Genomic DNA, 8,228 nt, shown 5'->3' with positions numbered 1-8,228 from the left:
TACCCCTTCTGAGCCTATGCCTGACCCAAAACAAATGCTATATATATATAATATATTATATATATATATATATATATATAATATATATATTATTATATAATTATATATATATATATTATATATATATATATATATATATAATAGAGGAGAGAGAGAGAGAGAGAGAAGAGAGAGAGAGGAGAATAATATCTACATTAAAATAAAAGATATTAAAACAAAGTTATTGTTAAGAAAATAAAATACGTATAAAACAAATATCCTCTTTTTTAATTTTCAAAAATATAAATCTATAAAAATAACTTGTTTAGTTTTCATCTTTAAAAGCATTTAAAAAAAAATTAACAAACTATTTCTTCTTCTTCAAAACAATTTTATTTAAATAAATTTATAAAACAAATTTAAAAAATACAACTCATTTAAACATGTCTTTTTATTTTTGAATATCAAAGCAAGAATTATATAATAAAATAGGAAAGAAATCGAAGTTATAGGGAAAAAACAAAAAGGAAAAAAGCAACAACAATGCTCAAGAGCTACAAACCAGAAGAAAAAAAACAAAACAAAAAAACAACAACAACAACTCAACAAGAAAAATACCAACCACCCACCCATCAAATATATCTTGAAAACTTTAAAGTACCATACCTCTAGAGAGAACGAGGTGAAGGAAGGTAGGTATGACCATCACCGGCACACCCAAAAAGAAGGACAATTGGCAAACCCAACACACCCCTAAATGTCAAGCCACTTAAGAGGGTTCTACTCCAAATCAGCTAGAGAAACAAAATAACCCGAAGCATAGGCATGAACCCACGTTCACACCATGCTAATAATCGAAGTCATCCATGTTAGAACAAGATTTGGTTATGCATCTATACCTTGAGTTTTGATGATAACAATATTATATTTGTGTGAGAACAATTTTGGTACCCTAATGGTTTGTTATTGTGTAGCTTTAACAACCAGTTCTGATTCTAAATATATGATGTGCAACATCATCAATTTCTGAACTATGTGTTATGAATCTGCTTCTGCGCCAGTTATTAGAAGTTATGAAAGACATCAATATTGCTGTTGCAACATTCTTTATGCTTCTAGCTGTTTTACTCATCAGAAGCTTCTAAGGAGACACTATGTTACTGTTGTAATGTTCTATCAGTTCTTGCTTCTGGACGTGACTCTGATCACCAAACTTCTGAAGAATGACAAGCTTCTGAAGTTGTGTTATGAAGCTGAAGATTCTGAAGATCTCAAGCCAGACAATTGAAGTTATCAAGATTCTGACTGAGGATTCTGTAGACTCTGAAGATTATAAAGAAAATGAAGATCTCAATCCAGACTACTGACGTTGTCAACACTCTAACCCAAGTTATTAAGAGAATAAGAGTAAAAGTTTGTAATGTATCAGAGAATACCTCTAATTTCACATGTGATGACTTATATATGAGGGAGGTTATGGACATCCCTTACTTTTCAACGTGAAATGTGGGAGGTTGTTTGTTGATATCTAACGGTAGGCAGCAATCCAATACGTGAACCTAGTGAAGACTTCAGAGTAGGACTACACCGTACCTTCAATGCCTTGATGAAGTGACTTTGGACTTATGATTTTGCCTACCCCTTCTGAGCCTATGCCTGACCCAAAACAATGCTATATATATATATATATATATATATATATATATATATATATTATATATATATATATAATATATATATATAGAGAGAGAGAGAGAGAGGAGAGAGAGAGAGAGAAGAGAGAGGAGAATAATATCTACATTAAAATAAAAGATATTAAACAAAGTTATTGTTAAGAAAATAAAATACGTATAAAACAAATATCCTCTTTTTTAATTTTCAAAAATATAAATCTATAAAAATAACTTCTTTAGTTTTCATCTTTAAAAGCATTTAAAAAAAATTAACAAACTATTTCTTCTTCTTCAAAACAATTTTATTTAAACAAATTTAAAAAATACAACTCATTTAAACATGTCTTTTTATTTTTGAATATCAAAGCAAGAATTATATAATAAAATAGGAAAGAAATCGGAGTTATAGGGAAAAAACAAAAAGGAAAAAAGCAACAACAATGCTCAAGAGCTACAAACCAGAAGAAAAAAAAAGAAAAAAAAAACAACAACAACAACTCAACAAGGAAACACCACCACCCCCCATCAAATATATCTTGAAAACTTTAAATTACCATACCTCTAGAGAGAACGAGGTGAAGGAAGGTAGATATGACCATCACCGGCACACACAAAAAGAAGGACAATTGGCAAACCCAACACACCCCTAAATGTCAAGCCACTTAAGAGGGTTCTACTCCAAATCAGCTAGAGAAACAAAATAACCCGAAGCATAGGCATGAACCCACGTTCACACCATGCTAATAATCGAAGTCATCCATGTTAGAACAAGATTTGGTTATGCATCTATACCTTGAGTTTTGATGATAACAATATTATATTTGTGTGAGAACAATTTTGGTACCCTAATGGTTTGTTATTGTGTAGCTTTAACAACCAGTTCTGATTCTAAATATATGATGTGCAACATCATCAATTTCTGAACTATGTGTTATGAATCTGCTTCTGCGCCAGTTATTAGAAGTTATGAAAGACATCAATATTGTTGTTGCAACATTCTTTATGCTTCTGAGCTGTTTTACTCATCATAAGCTTCTAAGGAGACACTATGTTACTGTTGTAATGTTCTCTCAGTTCTTGCTTCTGGACGTGACTCTGATCACCAAACTTCTGAAGAATGACAAGCTTCTGAAGTTGTGTTATGAAGCTGAAGATTCTGAAGATCTCAAGCCGGACAATTGAAGTTATCAAGGTTCTGACTGAGGATTCTGTAGACTCTGAAGATTATAAAGAAAATGAAGATCTCAATCCAGACTACTGACGTTGTCAACACTCTAACCCAAGTTATTAAGAGAATAAGAGTAAAAGTTTGTAATGTATCAGAGAATACCTCTAATTTCACATGTGATGACTTATATATGAGGGAGGTTATGGACATCCCTTACTTTTCAACGTGAAATGTGGGAGGTTGTTTGTTGATATCTAACGGTAGGCAGCAATCCAATACGTGAACCTAGTGAAGACTTCAGAGTAGGACTACACCGTACCTTCAATGCCTTGATGAAGTGACTTTGGACTTATGATTTTGCCTACCCCTTCTGAGCCTATGCCTGACCCAAAACAAATGCTATATATATATATATATATATATATTATATATATATATATATATTATATATATATATATATATATATATATATATATATATATATATATATATATATATATATAGAGAGAGAGAGAGAGAGGAGAGAGAGAGAGAGAGAGAGAGGGAGAATAATATCTACATTAAAATAAAAGATATTAAAACAAAGTTATTGTTAAGAAAATAAAATACGTATAAAACAAATATCCTCTTTTTTAATTTTCAAAATTATAAATCTATAAAAATAACTTGTTTAGTTTTCATCTTTAAAAGCATTTAAAAAAAATTAACAAACTATTTCTTCTTCTTCAAAACAATTTTATTTAAATAAATTTATAAAACAAATTTAAAAAATACAACTCATTTAAACATGTCTTTTTATTTTTGAATATCAAAGCAAGAATTATATAATAAAATAGGAAAGAAATCGGAGTTATAAGGAAATAACAAAAAGGAAAAAAGCGACAACAATGTTCAAGAGCTACAAACCAGAAGAAAAAAAAAGGAAAAAAAAACAACAAGAACAACTCAACAAGGAAAATACCAACCACCCACCCATCAAATATATCTTGAAAACTTTAAAGTACCATACCTCTAGAGAGAACGAGGTGAAGGAAGGTAGATATGACCATCACCGGCACACACAAAAAGAAGGACAATTGGCAAACCCAACACACCCCTAAATGTCAATCCACTTAAGAGGGTTCTACTCCAAATCAGCTAGAGAAACAAAATAACCCGAAGCATAGGCATGAACCCACGTTCACACCATGCTAATAATCGAAGTCATCCATGTTAGAACAAGATTTGGTTATGCATCTTACCTTGAGTTTTGATGATAACAATATTATATTTGTGTGAGAACAATTTTGGTACCCTAATGGTTTGTTATTGTGTAGCTTTAACAACCAGTTCTGATTCTAAATATATGATGTGCAACATCATCAATTTCTGAACTATGTGTTATGAATCTGCTTCTGCGCCAGTTATAAGAAGTTATGAAAGACATCAATATTGCTGTTGCAACATTCTTTATGCTTCTGAGCTATTTTACTCATCAGAAGCTTCTAAGGAGACACTATGTTACTGTTGTAATGTTCTCTCAGTTCTTGCTTCTGGACGTGGCTCTGATCACCAAACTTCTGAAGAATGACAAGCTTCTGAAGTTGTGTTATGAAGCTGAAGATTTTGAAGATCTCAAGCCAGACAATTGAAGTTATCAAGGTTCTGACTGAGGATTCTGTAGACTCTGAAGATTATAAAGAAAATGAAGATCTCAATCCAGACTACTGACGTTGTCAACACTCTAACCCAAGTTATTAAGAGAATAAGAGTAAAAGTTTGTAATGTATCAGAGAATACCTCTAATTTCACATGTGATGACTTATATATGAGGGAGGTTATGGACATCCCTTACTTTTCAACGTGAAATGTGGGAGGTTGTTTGTTGATATCTAACGGTAGGCAGCAATCCAATACGTGAACCTAGTGAAGACTTCAGAGTAGGACTACACCGTACCTTCAATGCCTTGATGAAGTGACTTTGGACTTATGATTTTGCCTACCCCTTCTAAGCCTATGCCTGACCCAAAACAAATGCTATATATATATATATATATATATATATATATATATTATATATATATATATATATATATATATATATATATATATATATATATATATAGAGAGAGAGAGAGAGAGAGAGGAGGGAGAATAATATCTACATTAAAATAAAAGATATTAAAACAAAGTTATTGTTAAGAAAATAAAATACGTATAAAACAAATATCCTCTTTTTTAATTTTCAAAAATATAAATCTATAAAAATAATTTGTTTAGTTTTCATCTTTAAAAGCATTTTAAAAAAAATTAATAAACTATTTCTTCTTCTTGAAAACAATTTTATTTAAATAAATTTATAAAACAAATTTAAAAAATACAACTCATTTAAACATGTCTTTTTATTTTTGAATATCAAAGCAAGAATTATATAATAAAATAGGTAAGAAATCGGAGTTATAGGGAAAAAACAAAAAGGAAAAAAGCAACAACAATGCTCAAGAGCTACAAACCAGAAAAAAAAAAGAAAAAAAAAACAACAACAACAACTCAACAAGAAAAATCCCAACCACCCACCCATCAAATATATCTTGAAAACTTTAAAGTACCATACCTCTAGAGAGAACGAGGTGAAGGAAGGTAGATATGACCATCACCGGCACACACAAAAAGAAGGACAATTGGCAAACCCAACACACCCCTAAATGTCAAGCCACTTAAGAGGGTTATACTCCAAATCAGCTAGAGAAACAAAATAACCCGAAGCATAGGCATGAACCCACGTTCACACCATGCTAATAATCGAAGTCATCCATGTTAGAACAAGATTTGGTTATGCATCTATACCTTGAGTTTTGATGATAACAATATTATATTTGTGTGAGAACAATTTTGGTACCCTAATGGTTTGTTATTGTGTAGCTTTAACAACCAGTTCTGATTCTAAATATATGATGTGCAACATCATCAATTTCTGAACTATGTGTTATGAATCTGCTTCTGCGCCAATTATTAGAAGTTCTGAAAGACATCAATATTGTTGTTGCAACATTCTTTATGCTTCTGAGCTGTTTTACTCATCAGAAGCTTCTAAGGAGACACTATGTTACTGTTGTAATGTTCTCTCAGTTCTTGCTTCTGGACGTGACTCTGATCACCAAACTTTTGAAGAATGACAAGCTTCTGAAGTTGTGTTATGAAGCTGAAGATTCTGAAGATCTCAAGCCAGACAATTGAAGTTATCAAGGTTCTGACTGAGGATTCTGTAGACTCTGAAGATTATAAAGAAAATGAAGATCTCAATCCAGACTACTGACGTTGTCAAGATTCTGACAAAAGGTTCTAAAGTTTCTGAATCCAGCGCTTTATTTCTTCAATTCATGCTTCATCAACTTTCATCAGAAGCCAATGAATTTGAAGATAAGACTAAAATGGGAACGTGATCAAATAGTGCATGATACATAACGAACAACCTTTCCACTACCTGATTTCATGGGCAAGGACAATAGTATACATCACACCTGTCATTGATTATATGGGCGAAAAGATAGTATGCAATATCATTCCTTTCCCATCCAACAGTGGACAGACGCTCAAATGAGATTTCCCCATTTTTCCCTCCAACGGTCTTATGCTTATGCTATATAAGTATGACTTGGAGACTTGAAGAAAAACATCGGTTACGCAATATTTTGACAAGTTATTTTCTTTGTGAAAAACTATCATTCTTTTGTATACAAGTTTTCTTGAAGTGTTTGCTATTCATTTGTGTAAAATATGCTTGTGTAAAAGCATCTTGTAACACACAAAATATTATTCAAACTCTTTGTTTGATTCCTTAAGGAGGTTATCCTTAAGAAGATAAAGAAGGTTGTTCTTTGTGAGTCCTTAAGGAGGCTAAGGTTTAGTTGGATCCTTGAGAAGAAAAATAAGGTTATTCTTTGTGTTTGTTGTAATCTGTTGATTATAGTGGATTAAGTCTTTATGTATAAGGCAAAAGCACATTGGCGGGTGAACTGGATTAGCTTTGAGTTTCAAGTGAACCAAAATAAAAATACTTGTGTTTTTATCTCTTTGTTATCAACTTGTTAGTGGTGTTCTTATTTTGGAAAAAGATTTTGCTTGTAAAACCCAGTTCAAACCCCCAATTTCTTGTGTTTTTCACACCTTCAATCCAATGATCAATCGTCAAGATTTCAGAAAAAAATAACTTTGTTACGCATTTTCCACATAGTTCAGACCGCAGAATGCGAGATCAATACCAGAGCTAGATACCTCTTCTTCCTATGACCTAGACCTTGAAACAACTTAAACACCCCTAAAATCGAATGATGAAGTGACCTTGACCGCCCCACTCACTTACAAACTCTATACTAAAAATTGAAGCAACCTACAAAGAGACGATCAACCGACTCCACGTACCCTATGCAAAACACACATCTCGCACTATTGAACCCAAACACAATACAACGCCTCGGGAGATGTTTCCTAGTAGGCAACCTATTTTGAAGTAACTCCCACAAAAACACTACAACTTTAGAAGGCATCCAACTTGTCCAAATCCTAGAAATCCCCCCCGCAACACCCTCTCAGACCTAGCCTTGTTACCCAACCAAAACCAAAAGGTTATCATAAGTTCATATAACTAAAAATCCTGTATTTATATCGAGTTTCCATACCCAAGAATCCACCTGTCCACCTCTAATCATTCCCGTAATAAGGACAAGAAAATCCTCTAAAATCTCATCCTCCCAAACTCGAAAAGGCCACCTCCACTTAAAATTTCAAACCCAAGCATCCTCCACCCATGAACCCATAGAACCCACAACTTGAGTTTTTTGTTCCAAGATAAGGAACAACCTCTCAAAAGAGACACACAGAGGAGAAGTCACCACCCAAACTTCATGCCAAAACCTAGTCTTCTGACCATCCCCAACCATATTAACGTAAGACGAGGAAACCCAATTCAGCTTCTGATTAGGAGAAGACTCGAGAAGGGAAACACCTATCCATCAATGAGACACCATCCTAAGTTTTCCTCCCACTTAACCACATATCCTTTTAGCTTTACAAACTTCCTCCCACTTAACCCACACAATCTTTGATCCTCATTTGGAACCACAAGAGAAACCTCCTTTTCATACCCATCAGTTTCTTCATGAGCAAAGTCGACATCTTCATGAGTGATAAAAAGAATACTGGGATTAAATTCAAAACCGTGTTCGGCAGGTCCAACATACCACCTAAAGATAAAAATATATATTTCTCTAGTAAGTTAATCTCTTAGAGACAAGCTATATTAGAGGATCCCAAGTCTCGTCCTTCTTCTGGTTTGCACCCATTAGGATCCCTAAATATTTAAAAGGAAAATAACCCACCTTATAGTGTAGAAAATTCTCAGCCCGCTTCAGAAAAGGCCTCCCCACAT

The sequence above is a fragment of the Lathyrus oleraceus genome, chromosome 4 (assembly GCF_024323335.1).
Source record: "Lathyrus oleraceus cultivar Zhongwan6 chromosome 4, CAAS_Psat_ZW6_1.0, whole genome shotgun sequence".
Taxonomy (NCBI): domain Eukaryota; kingdom Viridiplantae; phylum Streptophyta; class Magnoliopsida; order Fabales; family Fabaceae; genus Lathyrus; species Lathyrus oleraceus.
This window is presented reverse-complemented; position numbering follows the sequence as displayed.